This window comes from Ranitomeya imitator, chromosome 2 (genome assembly GCF_032444005.1).
Source record: "Ranitomeya imitator isolate aRanImi1 chromosome 2, aRanImi1.pri, whole genome shotgun sequence".
Taxonomy (NCBI): domain Eukaryota; kingdom Metazoa; phylum Chordata; class Amphibia; order Anura; family Dendrobatidae; genus Ranitomeya; species Ranitomeya imitator.
The window spans coordinates 226,959,707-226,980,509 of record NC_091283.1 but is presented as its reverse complement, the minus strand read 5'-3'; the positions used below and the strand labels follow the sequence as shown (position 1 = coordinate 226,980,509).

Below are 20,803 nucleotides of genomic sequence, written 5' to 3'. Positions count from 1 at the left end.
GTGCATTAAGGTCCCAGGCAAGAATGAAAACTGGGCTATGTGCAGGAACTTATACTTCTGGGCTTGTGACATCGCTAAGGGGCTGAGTAATGATATGCACTGATCTGATAGTTATTTATGTTCTTCCAAAGTCTCAGACAAAGGCATTCCTGAGAGGGGAGGGACCACGAGTGGCTTTACAGGATTGGTCACCTGCAGTTTAAAGCCACACCCTGCTCACACACTAGTTTCAAGTTACTCAGTGTCCTGCTGTAGGCTTTGCCTTTGCGTGGAGGAATGCAGAGGGGGTAGAAAGGGGGGGGTGGCAGCTGCATATTGTTTGTGTAGAAAGCCATGTCCTTCTGAAACTAAACTCACAATTGGACATTTTTTGGCATTATCGTGACACACTGTAATACTGCAGCCATCTTTGTTGTGGTATTACAGTGATTGGCTGGCCGCACAGTGTCATCAGATCTATAAGAGACCTGGCGCTGCCCTGCTCGCCGCATTCTGCTCCGGACTCAGCTAGTGTAGGGAGAGCTGCTGCTAAGATAGGGTCAGATTCTTACAATTATTAGTGTGGGTCTACTAGTGTTCAATCCACAAATCCTGATAAACCAACAGTACTTTATAGGGCTAATTCGGGAGTCCAGAGATTGCAGCGCTAGGTAGGCAGGGGAGTCTATGTGCACATATCCACATCAGTGCAAGGCCTGCAGGCACTGTATGTGCCTGCATAGCTCTCACTGCATACATTAAAAGGCTCCATTACTGTCTGCTGCTGCGTATTTTATATATACATAGCTGCAGGCATCCGTGGCTAGTATTTTTTTTTTTTGCAGCTTATATCTGTTCATTTTATTACAAAGCAATCCACAGTCCCCTTTTTTTCTACATTTATTTACTTGGTCACACTGCAGACTACAGCCAGATCATTTCAATACAAGATCGTGAAAGTCTAATAATTTAAAACATTTTTTTTTTGTCATCAGATGCGAGTGCGCAGAAAGATCTGGCCTTTTTTTTTGGTACTATATTATTTTTTGGAGTGTATTACAACATTTTAGGACACCATTTTGCTGACCCAAATATCTTTAGCTGGCCCAAAAATATTTAGCTACAGTTCTTATATTTATCACTGTGATTTTTACGTATATATCATTGCACTAATATTTTACAATTTTAGTACTCCGATATTTTTGGACACAATTTTGGTGGGCCAAAAAAAATCAAGGCCACATTTTGAGCAGTCAGTTATGTCCGTCCAACGCCTGGTCTATCTGTGCTGTACAAATACTTGCTTTTCATGCACACATTCCTCTTTTTTGTCTGTCTGCTACCCTAGGCCTATACAGTATTTGGGGGTAAAAAAAATGTAAAAAAAACTCCAGGCCACATATTGAAACTGTCTGATATCTCAGTCAGACGCCTGGTCTATCTGTTGTCTACAAATACTTGCTAACATTCCATTGAATTAAAAGTGTGTTTTTTCAGCATACTGATTACATATAAGTTTACTGAAAATTAATCCATTTGTATTGAACTTTTAAAATATTTCAGTGGTACAGTTAAAATGGGCAGGGCAAGGGACGGGGAATTGGATGTGATACTGATGGTGCATGCTGAGGACGAGGCCGTGGCCAAGCTGAAAGTGGGCCACAACAAAGACCCACATCTTATCGCCTGATCTTCCTATCCCAGTTTCAAGGGAACCGCAGCACACCACTATTGAAGCCAGAGCAGTGTGAAACGGTTGTTGGTTGGATAGCGGATAATGCTTCCAGTCACTTTGCCACCCCCACCACCATGTCTTCCACATGGTCAAGTCTGAGTAGCTGTGAGACTGGGCTGCTGCATGTTAGTCACCCTGATCCTCCTTCCTCCCACCATGCCGAGTGCCCTGAGACAACTGATCCCACACTTGGACACTCCGAAGAGCTGTTCACTTTTCCCTTTAAAGATTCCAGACTCTCGGCCGGTCAACTTGAAGTGGGGCAAGATGAGATCGCATGTAGCGATGCCCAAAGATTTGAGCAGCCACGGTCACATGAAGACGATGGTGGGAAAGTGTCACAAGGAGTGGACAATGATGAGACACAATTGCCAGAAAGTCAGGAGGATGAGCAGGGAGCAGATGTGGAAGACGAGGTGGTGGATGACATAGTAACTGACCCAACCTGGCAGGAGGACATGCAGAGCGAGGACAGCAGCACACATGGGGAAGGAGGCATAGCACCCCAACAGGCAGGAAGAACCAGTGTGGCCGCAGACAGAAGGCGTGCATCCACTTGCCATTCCAAATGTTAGATCTTCCCGAATCAGGTAATTTTTTAAAGACTCTGACGATAACCCCAAACAGGCCATTTGCAAGACCTGCCATGCCTGCATCAGCAGGGGTAGCAAAATTACCAGCCTGACCACCACCAGCATGATCAAGCACATTTGACAGCAAAGCACCTAACTTTGTGGGCCGAAGTCCAGGCTCCAGGAACACTGTCTGCAGGTGACACCACTGCTTCTTCCACTGTTTGCATAGAAGCCAATCCACAGTCCACGGTGCTTGCCTCGTGCTCTGCACCTGTGGTTGCCCACAGTCAACTAGAACCATCATCAAGCCCGTCCACGTCCTTTTCCCAGCGCAGTCTTCAGTTGTCTATACCCCAGTCATTGGAACGCAAGCGGAAATACGCAGCCAATGCCCCACGGGCCACAGTACTAAATTCTCACATTTCTCATCTGCTTGCGCTCGAAATGTTGCCTTTTAGGCTCATTGAGACGGATGCTTTCAACAACCTGATGGCAGCGGTTGTCCCAAGATATTCGGTCCCCAGTCGCCACTATTTCTCCGGGTGTGCTGTATCGGTATTACAACAGCACATGTCCCACAACATTACCCGTGCCCTCAACAATGCTATTACTTGGAAAGTCCACCTAACTAAGAACATGTGGACAAGTGCTTGTTGGCAGGGACGATACATCTCACCGGCGGCACACTGGGTTAACATAGTGGAAGGTGGGACACAGTCAGACCTTGGGATGGAACACATCCTCCCGACACCAAGGATTGCGGGTCCTACGTCAATCAGGGTTGCCCCCACAGTCTACAGCTCCTGCACCTCCTCCTCCTCTTCAGCCTCCATCTCTGAAATGAGCATATCAGTCAGAAGCTGGAAGCATTGCAGCATTGCCTCAGCCAAGCGGCAAGAGGCTGTGCTGAAGATAATCTTCTTTAGGTAACAAACCACACAATGCTGAAGAGTTGTGGACAGCGCTGAAAGGGCAGTCAGATTTTTAGCTGACACCGCTGAACCTATAGCCAGGCATGGTGGTCGTGTGTGACAATGGTTGGAACCTGGTGGCGGTTCTGAGGCAAGGTAAGCTCACCCACATACCTTGCCTGGCCCATGTGCTTAACCTCGTCATTCAACATTTTCTCAAAAACTACCCGGAGCTGCCAGATCTGCTAGTGAAAGTACACCGTCTGTCTGCCCATTTTAGAAAGTCAGCTACAGCTTCAGCCTCCCTTGCCGTGCTTCAGCATTGTTTGCAGCTTCCGGCTCACCGACTGGTGTGTGATGTCCCCATGGGTTGGAACTCTACACTGCATATGTTGGAAAGGATTTATGAGCAGAAGAGGGCAGTTGTTGACTATCAGCATCAACAAGGCCATCGTTATTCAGTTCAGGCTCCACACATAAGACCTCAGGAATGGACATGGATGTCAGACATATGTACCATCCTCCAAAACTATGAGGACTGCACCAAGATGGTGAGCGGCGATGACGCCATAATTAGGGTCACCATCCCACTTCTCTGCATTCCAAAAACCTCTCTGCTCATAAATAAAGAGTATACAACTCAGACTGCAGTAATTAAACCGCTGACTCAATGAAGTTAACCAATCCAATATTCATTAAAACATATCATGTATTTTGTAAAGGTTAATTTTTTTTTTTTTTTAAATGACCACATTTATAATTTTCACATACATGTACCCCACATCAGAGCGGGAATACCTAAGAGAGACCACAAGCGTGGAGATATTGTGATGCAGCATACATGAGGAAATGTACTAACTATACAGACTACTATATAGATTTAAACCAAAAATTCAGTATAAAGCGAGATTCACCAATGCAAAGCAAAGACCAAATACACATAAGAGGTGCTATGAAGCATCCATATTACCAGGCCACCTATTGTGAGCTAGCATATCAGTCCATAGCTCAGTCCACCGTAAAAATGCATACTGAATAACTCGTAGTATTACCTTTCCCTGAGCCAATTGGTATACGGTGAAAAGGTGCAAGTGGTCGGTCAGGTATTCCCCTCTGGCACCCCGACGCGCGTTTTGGGAAATGCTTGTCAGCCCATACACTTAGTGTATAGGCATTCAAAATGTAGGAGACCCACTCCTTTAAATTGGTAATAGAGACATATGAGGACATCCTCCACGTCTGTTCAGGCATCACCACTAGAACACGAGGGTAAACGGATTCCGTGATGCAACAGTCACTCTATTTTTTGGAAAGGCTGTTTATAATGCCCGTAAATAATAATAAAAAAAAAAGGTGTACCCCCAGGGAGAAATGTTTGTTAGCCCATACACTTAGTGTATGGGCATTCAAAGTATAAGTGAAGCGCTCCTTTTTAATGTGACAATTTTTTTTATGAGACCCTACTCCACGTTTCTTCCAAGGGGGATTGTGGTGCATGCAAATTACGGCCAAGCCTTGCATTCACTTCATGGACAAAATTTATGGTAATAAAAAAAATTATAATAATGTGAACTTTTGTTTCATGTGGCCAATCAGGACGTGGTTTCAAAGGGTTATTGGAGTGCATGTAACATTGGTGTAGGGCAGGCCTTGTATTCAGTGCATAAGCAAACAGTATGCGAGACACACTCTCTTCTAATGGGAACAATTTTGTCATGAGGTTCTAAAGTACATCTGCTGAAAGGCTTACTGGGGTGCATGTAACTTTGGGGCAGGGCAGGCCTTGCATTCAATGCAACATTCTTTCAGGAGGCCCTCCTGTACGTTGCGTGAAAGGGGTATTGGGAGTGCGTCATAATTTTTGGCAGCCCATCCACTCACTGCATAGGCAATAACAGCATAGCAGACCCACTGTTTAATGGCCCTTTAACAACATTAGTGCCATCTGATGCCCCTCGAAAAATAGGCTCTGTGACTTTAAGAGTCCATCCTTCATAAATGAAACAAGATGTTTGTCCTTATATGTCAGACAACACATGGCCAGCTAGGGTTGTTAAATGTTACAATGACATTTCCTAGAAATAGAAGGAAACCAATATGGCTAAATAGAGCTGTAAGGGGCACAATAAGGGACAAAAAGAAAGCATTTAGAGAATTAAAGGAAGTAGGTAGCGATGATGCATTAAATAAATACAGAAAATTAAATAAATTCTGTAAAAAGCAAATCAAGGCAGCAAAAATTGAGACAGAGACTCATTGCCAGAGAGAGTAAAAATAATCCCAAAATATTCTTTAACTACGTAAATAGTAAGAAACTAAAAAATGATAGTGTAGGCCCCCTTAAAAATAGTCTGGGTGAAATGGTGGATGAGGATGAGGAAAAACCCAATATGCTAAATGACTTTTTTTCATCAGTATTTACACAAGAAAATTCTATGGCAGACAAAATGATCAGTGATAACAAAAATACACCCCTGAGTACTGCAGGAATTAAGTACAGTCATTGATAGACCATTATTTTTAATCTTTAAAGACTCCATAATAACAGGACTGGCGTATAGCAAATGTGGTGCCAATATTCAAAAAGGGGACAAAAACTGAACTCGGAAATTTTAGGCCCATAAGCTTAACCTCTACTGTCGGTAAAATACTGGAGGGCATTCTAAGGGATACTATACTGGAGTATCTGAAGAGGAATAACCTCATGACCCAGTATCAGCATGGGTTTACTAGGGACCATTCCTGTCATCAATTTCTATGAAGAGGTAAGTTCAGGACTGGACCAAGTGAACCGAGTGGACGTGGTGTATATGGACTTTTCAAAAGCTTTTGATACGGTGCCACACAAAACGTTGATTCATAAAATGAGAATAATGGGGATAGGGGAAAATATGTGTAAGTGGGTTAAGAGCTGGCTCAGGGATATGAAACAAAGGGTGGTTATTAATGGAACACACTCGGACTGGGTCGCGGTTAGCAGTGGGGTACCACAGGGGTCAGTATTGGGCCCTCTTCATTTTAACATATTTATTAATGACCTTGTAGGGGGCATTCAGAGCAGAATTTCAATATTTGCAGATGACACTAAACTCTGCAGGGTAATCAATACAGAGGAGGACAATTTTATATTACAGGATGATTTATGTAATCTAGAAGCTTGGGCTGACAAATGGAAAATGAGCTTTAATGGGGATAAATGTATGGTCATGCACTTGGGTAGAAGTAATAAGATGTATAACTATGTGCTTAATTCTAAAACTCTGGGCAAAACCGTTAATGAAAAAGGCTTGGGAGTATGGGTGGATGACAAACTCATATTCAGTGGCCAGTGTCAGGCAGCTGCTACAAAGGCAAATAAAATAATGGGATGCATTAAAAGAGGCATAGATGCACATGAGGAGAACATAATTTTACCTCTATACAAGTCACTAGTTCAACCACACTTAGAATACTGTGTACAGTTCTGGTCTCCGGTGTATAAGAAAGACATAGCTGAACTGGAGCGGGTGCAGAGAAGAGCGACGAAGGTTATTAGAGAACTGGGGGGTCTGCAATACCAAGATAGGTTATTACACTTGGGGCTATTTAGTTTGGAAAAACGAAGACTAAGGGGTGATCTTATTTTAATGTATAAATACAGTTAGGGCCAGAAATATTTGGACAGTGACACAATTTTCGCGAGTTGGGCTCTGCATGCCACCACATTGGATTTGAAATGAAACCTCTACAACAGAATTCAAGTGCAGATTGTAACGTTTAATTTGAAGGGTTGAACAAAAATATCTGATAGAAAATGTAGGAATTGTACACATTTCTTTACAAACACTCCACATTTTAGGAGGTCAAAAGTAATTGGACAAATAAACATAACCCAAACAAAATATTTTTATTTTCAATATTTTGTTGCAAATCCTTTGGAGGCAATCACTGCCTTAAGTCTGGAACCCATGGACATCACTAAACGCTGGGTTTCCTCCTTCTTAATGCTTTGCCAGGCCTTTACAGCCGCAGCCTTCAGGTCTTGCTTGTTTGTGGGTCTTTCCGTCTTAAGTCTGGATTTGAGCAAGTGAAATGCATGCTCAATTGGGTTTAGATCTGGAGATTGACTTGGCCATTGCAGAATGTTCCACTTTTTGGCACTCATGAACTCCTGGGTAGCTTTGGATGTATGCTTGGGGTCATTGTCCATCTGTACTATGAAGCGCCGTCCAATCAATTTTGCAGCATTTGGCTGAATCTGGGCTGAAAGTATATCCCGGTACACTTCAGAATTCATCCGGCTACTCTTGTCTGCTCTTATGTCATCAATAAACACAAGTGACCCAGTGCCATTGAAAGCCATGCATGCCCATGCCATCACGTTGCCTCCACCATGTTTTACAGAGGATGTGGTGTGCCTTGGATCATGTGCCGTTCCCTTTCTTCTCCAAACTTTTTTCTTCTCATCATTCTGGTACAGGTTGATCTTTGTCTCATCTGTCCATAGAATACTTTTCCAGAACTGAGCTGGCTTCTTGAGGTGTTTTTCTGCAAATTTAACTCTGGCCTGTCTATTTTTGGTATTGATGAATGGTTTGCATCTAGATGTGAACCCTTTGTATTTACTGTCATGGAGTCTTCTCTTTACTGTTGACTTAGAGACAGATACACCTACTTCACTGAGAGTGTTCTGGACTTCAGTTGATGTTGTGAACGGGTTCTTCTTCACCAAATTAAGTATGCGGCGATCATCCACCACTGTTGTCATCCGTGGACGCCCAGGCGTTTTTGAGTTCCCAAGCTCACCAGTCAATTCCTTTTTTCTCAGAATGTACCCAACTGTTGATTTTGCTACTCCAAGCATGTCTGCTATCTCTCTGATGGATTTTTTCTTTTTTTTCAGCCTCAGGATGTTCTGCTTCACCTCAATTGAGAGTTCCTTTGACCGCATGTTGTCTGCTCACAGCAACAGCTTCCAAATGCAAAACCACACACCTGGAATCCACCCCTGACCTTTTAACTACTTCATTGATTACAGGTTAACGAGGGAGACGCCTTCAGAGTTAATTGCAGCCCTTAGAGTCCATTGTCCAATTACTTTTGGTCCCTTGAAAAAGAGGACGCTATGCAATACAGAGCTATGATTCCTAAATCCTTTCTCCGATTTGGATGTGGAAACTATCATATTGCAGCTGGGAGTGTGCACTTTCAGCCCATATTATATATATAATTGTATTTCTGAACATGTTTTTGTAAACAGCTAAAATAACAAAACTTGTATCACTGTCCAAATATTTCTTGCCCTAACTGTATATGAGGGGACAGTACAAAGACCTTTCTGATGATCTTTTTAATCATAGACCTGAAACAGGGACAAGGGGGCATCCTCTATGTCTGGAGGAAAGAAGGTTTAAGCATAACAACAGTTCTTTATTGTAAGGGCAGTGAAACTATGGAACTCTCTGCCGTATGATGTTGTAATGAGTGATTCATTACTTAAAATTAAGAGGGGACTGGATACCTTTCTTGAAAAGTATAATGTTACAGGTTATATATGCTAGATTCCTTGATAGGGCGTTGATACAGGGAACTAGTCTGATTGCCGTATGTGGAGTCGGGAAGGAATTTTTTCCCCAAAACCTTACTCTTTGCCACATGAGTTGTTTTTGCCTTCCTCTGGATCAACATGTTAGGGCATGTTAGGTTAGGCTATGGGTTGAACTAGATGGACTTAGGCTACGTTCACATTAGCGTCATGTGACGCAGCGTCACCGACGCAACGCACGACGGATCGGAAACGCACGCAAAAACGCACCATTTTTGACGCATGCGTCGAACGGATGCGTCGTAAAACGCAGCGTTTTTTGTGCGTTTTTGTTGCGTTTTTCCAAAAAACGCAGCGTTTTACGACGCATGCGTTGTCAAACAATGATGTAATCTTTCAACACAATTTAGTGTCTAGACACTAGATAATACCACCAATGAATAGAAGAGGGTGGGTCTAGTGTCTAGACACTAGATAATGCCACCAATGGGTAGAAGAGAGTGGGTATAATGTAATTGTGGTATATATACCCCGGCATAGATTATTTCCAACCATACAGCATCAAGATGGAGCGTCCCATGGAGAGTATCTACCTCAATATGGAGCTGGAATTAGCCCTTGCTATTGCTTATGCTATTGCCTGTCATGAACAGAGGAAAAGAGACAAACTACGGAGAAGGAGTCGTCAGCGTTTTTGGCTACACCCTATAGTGGAAGTCCGAGAGAGTCGTGGAGCCTACCATTGTCTGTTTGGCGAATTAAATGAGAACCAGGAGAAATACTTTGAATACACCAGGATGTCACAAAACAGCTTCCGATATCTGCTGCGTCTGGTGGAAGGAACCATTTCCAGGCAGGACACGCAGCTCCGTAAATCGATTTCCCCCGAGGAACGTCTGCTGGTGACTCTACGGTACGTAATGCAATGTGAAGGATTTATATGTTCTTGCCATTTTTTAAAGTAACGTGTTTTGGTTTTGTGGGGTGGGGGATTGTAATTAAGAATGAAAAATTCTTTCATAACAATTTAATTAATTACATTTATTTATTTTTCTTCTTGTCAGTTTCCTTGCTACTGGAGAGACCTTGAGATCACTGCATTTCCAGTTTAGGATCGGAGTCTCCACACTGTCTGGTATTATTGCCGACACATGCCGCGCATTGTGGGATAACCTCCGGGAGGAATTTTTACCCATCCCTACAACTGAAATATGGCAGGCCAACGCCCAAAAATTCGAACAAGTGTGTTCTTTCCCTAACTGTATTGGAGCCGTGGATGGGAAGCACATTAGGATTACCAAGCCTTCAAGAAGTGGATCTCTGTTTTTTAATTATAAAAAATACTTTTCCACCGTGCTCATGGCAATTGCAGGTGCGGACTGCAGATTTCTCGCTGTGGACATTGGAGCGTTTGGCCGTGCAAATGATTCACGGACATTTAAGGAGTCTGATATGGGCCGAAGATTGTACGATAACAATTTTAATTTCCCCCAGCCATGACCTCTTCCCAACACCGAAGGCCCGGCCCTGCCATTTGTTGTGGTTGGGGATGAGGCTTTTCAAATGAGTGGCAACCTACTTAAACCGTACTCCAGTCGGGGGTTGGACCGCACCAAAAGTATTTTTAATTATAGACTGTCCAGGGCCAGAAGAACTGTGGAGTGCGCCTTTGGAATCCTTGTCTCCAAATGGCGTATCTTAGGATCCGCCATAAGTTTGAAAATTGAGACAGTGGATGAGGTGGTGAAGGCGTGTGTGGTTCTCCACAATTTTATTATTGATAAAGAGAGCGTCAACGTGGAACTCGATGAACCCATACCAAATCCATTGCCTGATTATCAAGATCATCCTCTGCGGACAACTGTGGAGATTGCTCATATGAGGGACCAATTTGCTGCATACTTTGTTTCAGATGTTGGGCGTGTTCCATGGCAAGATCAAATGGTTTAATTCATCTTGGTATTATGATACAATAAAAACACTGTAATGTAAACACTGTTGAGTCCATGTCATTTTACCAGCCTATGTAAGGTTATTTAAATGTTGTTATAATGTCCCCTGATTGTCTAGTGCGTTGTGTTTTGAAATAAAGTTCTTGTGCCTTTCCGTTTTCACAAAACAAATCTCCCATATGTTTTTCCATAGTAATCAAATTTTAAAATCCAATGTTATATAAACTAATGTGTGTCCCACAAAATTTATGTGAGCACCAGTACCCAAATGGACTGTGACAAAACAAAAAAATATTTCAGTCGTGTGTTCCATAGTTTTGACGTATAACATGATTAGCTCCCACCTTGTCAACCATTTTTAATCTTGCAGACTATTTGCATATGGAACCTGGCTTGACAAGGAGGGAGATGATCATGTTTGCAAAACTCTACAGAGTTAACACTATTGCACTCAGGATGCTAGAATACGTCCAGAGTCAAATAGTGGCGACACTGAACATTGCTACCACCTCACCTGACCAATATTCTTAAGGTACCGTAATAAAACGATTATCCAACGATACCGACCAGTGATACGACCGGACCGTGATCGTTGTTTAGTCGTCGCGTGGTTGCTGGAGAGCTGTCACACAGACAGCTCTCCAGCGACAAAAAAAAAAGAGCAAGTCCCCGTGTAATCTGGGTAATGTTATGAAGCGCATGGCCGCACTCACGATGTTTTCCCTGTTTACCATTGTAAATGTAATTTAAAAAAATAAAAATACCCTTACATTCCAGTGTGTGACACGTCCGTCGCCGTCAGCTTTCCGTACTGTGCCAGCCCTAAAGCACAGCACAGCGTTTATTATTAAGTCAACGGTGTGCTCTGCTTTACGGGCGTGAATCACAGTGTCAGTCACTGCGGAAAGATGACGGCGAGGGACGTGGTTGACACCTTTTTTTTTTTTTTTTTTTGGGGTATTGTTCACTTTTTTGAGTGTTTAAAACACTGCGCTAGTAACCCAATATTCCCTTGTTTACAGCAAAGACATCGCTGGATCGGTGTCAAACACGCCGATCCAACAATGATAGCGTGTGATCAGTTACCCCAAAAAATTCCTAATCATTCGCTGACACCAAAAATCTCCCAGCAGGGGCCTAATCGTTGTACGATTTCAGAAAAGATAACATTGGTTACTGACAAAAACCAACTATATCGTTACTGAAATCGTTGTGTGATGGTACATTTTAAAATTGATATATTGAGCAATGCTGTTTGTGTTTGTAACATCTCATAGTACAATGAGCGACAGCCCTATAAAAAAAAAAATGAAAAAAAATTTATAAAATATTGTCAGACATTGCACATCAGGTGTTACAAACACAAGATTTGTTTATACGGCGCACGGTGTGATTTGGTGCAAACTTTATTATAGACAATAAAAACTCAGTATTTTTGAAAAAAATAACAATTTTATTTGGGACACAAAAAAAAAAAGAAATGGGAAATGTTATGGGGTATCTATATCTGCAATTAAGGGGGATTGATATACCCCACTTTGGGGGGTGTTGAGGAGACCGAGGAGGAGGACGAGGGGGAGGAAGCAGCATACTCTATGACACTAGACGGGATGCCGACATCAATCCAGCCAGTTGACGGTGGCGAGACTGCCAAAGCAGGAGGTGAGGGAGGAGGAGGGACGACCAGTGTCCTTGGCTGGCTACTCCTGCTCCGGGTAGACCCAGGCTGAGTGCTTGGTGTGCTCCTTGTAGACCCAGGCTGGGTACTTGGTGTGTTCCGGGTCGACTCAGGCTGTGTACTTAGGGTGGTTGTTTTGGGAGCAGCCATAGCCAAGGTTGTAGTGCTTGTCGTCTTCTTTTTTTTCCTCCTCTCTCCCTCTGGGTGTGGGTCGGCTTCCCGTCTGTGTGCCCTTGAAGGCCTGGCAGGAGCAGAACTTTGGGGCTCTGTTCTGTGGTGGCGGTGGCCCTCGGCACGCGGAGCTCTGTGGTGGTGCTCTGCAGCAGGAGTCGGAGTCATGGCAGCCAGCGATGGTACTGCGGGCACTGTAGTCGCTGACTGCATGACCCGAGCCTGCTGCAGAGCAGTGACATATGCGTTGTTGCAGCCCTGCATGACCGAAATCTGGAGTTCCGGCGTAAGATGTTCAACCATGCCCTTGTGAATGGCACTAAAAAAATGTTTGGCCGGCCTCGAGAGCTCCGATTCTATGTTTTCAAGACGCCGGTCGATATTGGACATTTTATCGCACAGCGCCTTGAAACCATTCTGGAATACGGTGCTCAAATGTAAAAATTCGGGCAGGACCGCCCTGTCCGAGGCCCGCTGACGCTGTCGGGAAGACCCGAAGGAAGGAGCGACAGAGGCCTCGGCCAGGGGAACATCTGATGGACCGGCTGCCGGTTCGCCAGATTGTGGTGGTGCAGACCTGCTTTCGCTGTGGGATGGCTGCGACAGTTCAGATGGCGCTTCATGAAGGACCGCTCCAGAGGGTCAGACAGTCTCGCGGGTGCTGCTGTGTGTTCTGTGAAAACATAAGGAAACCATTAGTATACTAAATATAACATTTCACATGCGTCATTAATTAACTTTACCGGCGGTATCCATTGCCGCCGTTAATATTAACCTATTTTTAATACTGACACTGCATATGCCGCATCAATATTAAAAAAAGAATGCATTTATTTATTTCAAAATAGTCACCCATGGTTGCGGTTTGTAACGCCCGACAATTACGCTTATCGTTGGAACTGCCATGACGTCACGGTCATGTGACCAAGACGTCATCACAGGTCCTGCGAGCTGAGCAACCATGGGAACATAACCTGCCTTGCAGTAGAAGGTATGCCGTGTCTATTATATTTTAAGTTTTTTTGTGTAAAAAACTGGGATACACCTGGATGGGCAATATACTACTCCACTATGAAATATTGCCCGGGCATGGCCAATCTACTATCTTTCTGTGTTCTGTATACTTTGGATTTCAGGGAAAAAAATAGGAAGTCAAGCTCACCATTGTAGTAATCCCAGAAGGCTCGGAGCACGGAGCCGCTGTGTCAAGCCTGAGAAGACCAGAAATGAATAAAAAATTCGAGGTCACCGAGGCGTGACAAGTGAAAACTAAATACTTTATTCACTTCAATCAGAAGCAGAGGATGAAACATCAGCACAATACAATAAAAACACTATCTACGTGTTTCAGGTCTGATGTTCCCTGTCACCTGAAACACGTAGATAGTGTCTATTGTATTGTGCTGATGTTTCATCCTCTGCTTATGATTGAAGTGAATAAAAGTATGCATTTTTTACTTTTCACGCCTCGGTGAGCTTGAATTTTTTTCTTCATTTCTATACTTCGTACTTGCCCAAAAAAATGGCTGGGCAATAAGCTACGTGGCTGGAATATAGTACGTGAATATGCATGTTGTAAAAACTAGGTGTGTGCATAGGTACTATACTTACTCTCTGCTGTCAAGGACCGGTCGCAAGAACTGCAAAATACGGTTGTATTTGTAGACAGAGGTCCTTGACGCTGCAGCACCACTACGGATCTGTCCCTCCTTTTTCAGGCCCCTCTTGAAACGGTCCTTCATGGAGCGCCATCTGGTCTTCAATTGTTTAACTGTGTATAAATTTAAAAAAAAAAAAATAAGTTTTAGAGAAAATATTGAAAACGATTACGCAACCGTGTGCAATCCCAATAGAAGACATCACAGACGGTTGTGTAATCCTGGCATGTTGGCTCACAGCAGCATTTTGGAAATACTTACGAAAATTAGCTTTGCCCGTGGGGAAGCACTGTCGAAGCCATCCCACAGCGATTGTGCCACCTCTATCCACAAACGGCACAACACGCCCTGGTCCGCGTGCCGGGGGTCACGGCTGTCCCACAACGGGCCCCGTTCCTCTATGGATGCCACCATCATGTCAATATCCAGTGGGTCATCATGGGCCCGTTGTGAAACCTAGAATAAATGGAAAATATTAATGTTTGCAAGATAAAAATTGTTGTCCCTACCTCCTCCACCACCACCTACCACCTCCACCACCCACCATACCCGCAAAACCAAAAAACTAAAAGAAAAAAAAGGGATAGGTTTGACATAAAAACTTACTCGCCGTCCTGCAACCACAGCTTGGTCCCTTGGTCTCTGCTCCTGCTCCCTCTGTTCCTCCTGGCTCTACTGCTCACTTGAAGAAGCCTGCAAAATAGTTTACAAAAAGTTGAGTGACCAATCTACAAATGACAGCGAACAGTAAGCAATAGTAGATCATGTACTCACTGGACTCCTCAGCGGTGGGGTGTGGCTTGAGTCACTGGCCATGACTAATGCAATTCTGAAATAAAGAACAAAATAACATTTATCCTATGCACAATACAGCGGAACATAGTAAAATATAAAAAATAAAAAAAACATTTACATTTCAACCACAAAGAACATTGCACTCCAGCTGAACTAACGCTGAGCAAACAACACTGCCACATTGATTAAAAGAAACAATGGCAGAGACAACTCAATGCCAGAGTAAACAAAAGCCTAAAGATAACAAAACAAATACACAACAGACCCTATGTCTAATCCAAAAAGAGAGTTTTGTTAAAAAAAAAAAAAAAAAAAAAAGTACGGTATGCACGGAGCAACCCAAAAAACACAATAGATTTTTGAAAGGAAAAAATTAACAACCCCCAAAAATTAAGGACAGAAACGGCAATCCTGGATACACCGCCATACTTTACAATAAAACCGACAGGGCCGGATACAATAAAAGGCCATACAACGCCATACATCACAACCAGAAACATACAACAATGTCTTTACACAACCACAGTGCAGAACATAATACACAACTTGCAATAAAAATTATTACATTTAATAACAGGGCGCAGAATCATTCTATACTACCATACTTTACAATAAAACCAACATGGCCGGAGACAATAAAATTCATATAACGCAAGAATAAAACATCACAACTGAATACAAAAAAACACCCCCAAACCAATAAATGGAAAAGAAAAATCTATCCTGGAAAGAACAATAATCAAGGCCGCAGACAATGAAACGCCATCCTATACAACGCCATACATCACAACCAGACTAAAAATACAACAATATCTTTAAACAACCACAGTGCAGAATATAATACACAACTTGCAAAAACAATTTAAAAATAAAACATGTAGAAAATGCACAGAATCATTCTATACTTACATCTCTGGACAGCAGATGAATAAAAGTAGAAGAAGTCTGGTGTGATGTCTTGCCTCTAGATGCTGCAGCAGAAGTGACAAACAATCCAACATTTTCTTTATATATGGGGGATGTTTTTATCATTGTTTTCACTGTCTAGACACTGTCTAGACACTTTTTTGTTTAATTTTATTTAACGACGCATGCGTCGCACAACGCACGCACGACGCACACACGCGACGCAAGTGCGTTGTCAATTGGTTTCAATGGGAAATTGTAACGCAATGACGACGCACTAGCGACGCAAGTGCGACGCATGTGTTTTTTAGACGCTACAAAAATGCAACATGTAGCGTCTCCGACGCCACCCAGGTGCGGTGAAACGACGCATGCGTCGTGCGTTTTTCCAAAAACGCACAACGCAACGCATGCGTCTCCAATGATAAAGATAGGGGCGCATGACGCATGCGTTGTCATGCGTCGGCGACGCTGCGTCGCATGACGCTAATGTGAACGTAGCCTTAAAGTCTTCCTTCAACCTAAATAATTATGTTACTATGTTACATTTGTATTGGTTGAGAGCAATGTTAAAGGTGAAAAACGCATCAAAAACGCTAGGTTTGAACATAGCCCAAGTGGTTGAGGAACATTTCGGTCTGGGGTTAATTATTTTGCTTTATATAATTTATTACCCTGGAAAGGATGTACCTTAAAGGGAATCTGTCACCCCAAAAATCGTGTGCTAAGGGCACCGGCATCAGGGGCTTATCTACAGCATTCTGTAATGCTGTAGATAAGCCCCGATTTAACCTGAAAGGTAAGAAAAACATGTTTTATTATACTCACCCAGGGGCGGTCCCATTGCGGTCAGGTCTGATGGGCGTCTCCCATCTTCATACGATGACGTCCTCTTCTTGTCTTCCTGCTGCGGCTCCGGCGAAGGCATACTTTGTCTGCCCTGTAGGGTAGAGCAAAGTACTGCAGTGGGCAGGCGCCGGGAAAGGTCAGAGAGGCCCATGCAGGGCGGCTAACACTGAGGGCAATCTCGCCTTTTATTTCTAGCCCTGAGGCTCCGGGGGCCCCTGGGTAGATTGCCCTCATGTGCTGCGTGCAGGGAGCAATCCCTGTAGCTCCGCTGCTTACAGGAGAAAATGGCAGCAGAGCAGAGCTGTTGGGATCCGTCCTCCACTTCCTGCCCGTATTTTCTGTCTGATGTCAGCATTCAGCACACGTCTGTGTCAGATAAAAAACTGCAACGACGAAGATGCTGCGGTTGCGGGGCAACGTGCAGAGAGGTGAGCAGTGGTGTTTGTGTGTGGCTGTGGGGAACGTGCGGAGAGGTGAATGGTGGTGTGTGTGTATGGAGGTGGTGGAGAGGGAAATGATGGAGGTGCAGGGGAGAACAATGATGGAGGTGGTGGTGAGGGCAATGATGGAGGTGGTGGAGAGGGAAATGATGGAGGTGGTGGGGGAGAGGGCAATGATGGAAGTGGTGGGCGAGAGGGCAATGATGGAAGTGGTGGGCGAGAGGGCAATGATGGAGGTGGTGGCGAGGGCAATGATGAAGGTGGTGGGAGAGAGGTCAATAATGAAGGTGATGGGGAGAGTGCAATGATGAAACCTATGGAGAGGGTAATGATGGAGGTGGTGGGGAGGGCAATGATGAAGGTTGTGGAGAAGGTAATGATGGAGGTGGTGGGGTGAACAATGATTGGGGTGGTGGAGAGGGCAGTGACGGAGGAGGTGGGAAAGGCAATGATGAAGGTGGGGAGGGAGGGCAATGATTTGGGTGGTGGAGAGGGCAATGATGGAAGTGGGAGAGAAGGCAATGATGGAGGTGATGGAGAAGGTAATAATGGAGGTGGTGGGGGAGAACAACGATGGGGGTGATGGAAAGGGCACTGATTGAGGTGTAGGAAAAGGTAATGATGGGAGTGGAGAGGGCAATGATGGGGTGGTGGGGAGAAAAATGATTGGGTGGTGAAGAGGGCAATGATGGTGGTGAAAGCAATGATGGAGGTGATGGGGAGGGCAATGATTGGGGTGGTGGAGAGAGCAATTATTGAGGTTGGAGAGAAGGCAAAGATGGGGTTGCTGGATAGGGCAATGATGGGGGTGGTGAAGAAGGCAACGATGGAGGTGATGGAGAGGGCATTGATGGAGGTGGGGGAGAGGACAATGATGGGATGTGGTGGGGAGGAGTGCAATTAGGGATGTGGGGAATTTAGATGGGAGGAAGGGGGAATTATAATGGACTTATACATTATAGTGGACTTATCTAGAATATGGGATCCAAAATCTAGAATACGGGATCCAGTTTTGGGATTCACATTTTAAAAAAGTTATTCAGAAGTTAGAATCATTTCAACGACGGGCAACAAGATTATTACAAGGGATGGAGGCTTCTTCCTATATTACATGGGATGGAGGCTTCTCATATGAGGAGATATGGATGTAAAATGAATTGGGTGGTGGAGGAGGGTGTTAAGCCCCTGACAGCATCCTCCCCATCTCACAATTCATTGTGATGCTATTGGGGACTTAACATTTATTGAGGAGTGGGAGAGGAGGGAGTGAGGTGCATTGGACTCTTTATAATGAACTGAAAGGCTGAAGAAGACGCTGTCAGGGACTTGTAATGAATTGGGAGGTGGTGGAGGATGCTCAGTACCTGATGGCATCTTCTCCCACTTCCACATTCATTATGATGCTAGACTTATACTGTATGGAGGGGACACAGGACAGGGACTAAGGCTATGTGCACACGTTCAGGATTTGCAGGAGAAAATTCTGATGCATTTCCTAATGTGTTGGCAGGAAGAACGCTGTGTAAAATACATTTTTTCCCAAATTTTTGCCATGCTTTTGTTACGTATTTTCCCCATTAGTACAGGAGAAATACACTGAAAGAATTGAGATTATGCAGATTTTAATCTGCTGCAAATGTGCAAGGAAAAAATAAGCAGCATGTGCATGAGACATCAGGGATCTCATTTACTTTGCGTGTACTGTAAAACCTTGCATATTTCCCATGTGCACATAGCCGAACAGGTAATTGGGGAGTCACAGACTGAACAATTTATAGTATTGGGAGTCAGAGATTATAGTTAATGGGGGCGCAGTGCTGGTTATCACTTTATATATTTAATGGTGGGGTACATATCTGTACTCGGGGGGGGGGGGGGGAGAGACACATGTATGTATACAATGTATGTGACCTTGTTATTTTCAGGGCTGCGAAGATCATTGTGACAAGACGAGTCGTGGCTGGGAGATGTCGACATGAAGGTCTGACCAGATGGAGAACTAACAGCAGATAGCGGCTCTTATTAGACGAGACATCAGCGGTAAGTGCCTGGATGTAGATATTATTCTGTATCTGCACTTGTATCTGACATGGAGTGATAATGTTATCTGTAAAATCCCTTATTCTGCATTCTCGCATTTGTGTGAAATGTCTGTGCTTCCAGGTTTTTTTTTTATCGGATGGCACACGAGCTCAAAGAGTTTTATTGGTCCATTCACACATACATGAAAATCACGGATCTGAGAATGAGATCTATGAGGGTCAGGGAATGTTCTATTCTGATTCAATTTTTAGGATCATATTAGGACATGCTCAATGCGTATGTAAAAGCGGGCAGAACACTGACACTGCACACGGATACAGGGATGTATAGCACAGTCCTGTAGTATATAGTGTACTCACTTATTATGTTTAACACAGTCCCTTAGTATATAGTGTACTCAATTATTATGTATAGCACAGTCTTAGTATATAGTGTACTCACTTATTATGTACAGAACAGTCCCGCAGTATATAGTGTACTCACTTATGTATAGCACAGCCCCTTAGTATATAGTGCACTCACTTATTATGTATAGCACAATCTCTTAGTATATAGTGTACTTACTTATTATGTATAGCACAGCCCCTTAGTATATAGTGTACTCACCTATTATGTATAGCACAGTCTCTTAGTATATAGTGTACTTATTATGTACAGAACAGTCCTGTAGTATATAGTGTACTCACTTATTATGTACAGCACAGTCCCGTAGTATATAGTATCCTCACTTATTATGTATAACACCATCCTTCGCTACATAGTTTCCTCTGTTATAATGAATAACACTGTCTCTTATTACATACCATCCAATCTAGTTATATATATGGCTCCGTCCCTTATTATATAGCTTCCTCTGCTGTTATGTACAGTGCTATCTCTTACATAGTGTATTCTTGTTATTTTTCTTAATCACAGCTCCATCTTTTATTACATAGAACCCTTTCTTGTGGGAAATAAAATGACTGCTGATGGAGTAGGCAGTGACCAGAAGACCAGTCCATCAGTGCCTCCATTAGAAAAGAAACTTTCCCATGCTCCACCAGCCATAATTGCATTATATATCTAACAAGGAAGGTATGTAATAAAGACAGTGGGCATTATAAATAATCCGGTATGTAAGGGACGGAGCTGTACATAACAAGGGAGGGCAATGTGCAATAAGGGACGGCAATATACATAATAAAGGAGACTACCCTGCCTACGGAGGAGATACGGACCACTATTTTGGGGACTTTTCAGCGTATTAGGGCCGTAAAATACGGACCGTATTGTCTTACGCCGAGTATGACGCCGGCCTAAGGCTGGAGTCACAACGTAGAAAAAAGGTCCGTTTTTTACAGACCAAATACGCAGAAATGTTCCCTGAACAGTGATCCGTATGTCATCCGTAGGCAAGGTGTTGCTGCGTATTTTGTGCATGTAAACCTCAATATGGCATCCGAATGGCATCCGTACGGCGAGATTTTCTCGCCGGCTTGCAAAATGGACATAGAATGGATTCATGGGCTCAAATATTCATGAAAACATATATACTATATATATATATATATATATATATATATATTTTTTTTTTTTTTAATACAGAGT

The 20,803-nt window shown here is 43.5% G+C and overlaps 1 protein-coding gene and 1 long non-coding RNA gene across 5 annotated transcripts in view; both read right to left on the bottom strand.

The window, feature by feature from the left end:
- Positions 1 to 20,803, bottom strand: part of NHSL2 (NHS like 2) — a 522,837-nt gene that overhangs the window by 3,414 nt on the left and 498,620 nt on the right. The gene's annotated exons all lie outside the window — the stretch shown is intronic.
- Positions 14,023 to 14,860, bottom strand: LOC138662755 (uncharacterized). The gene is made up of 3 exons (XR_011318065.1): positions 14,790 to 14,860; positions 14,445 to 14,639; positions 14,023 to 14,296 (listed from the first exon to the last, which is right to left on the bottom strand). It is a non-coding gene; the product is annotated as an uncharacterized lncRNA (long non-coding RNA).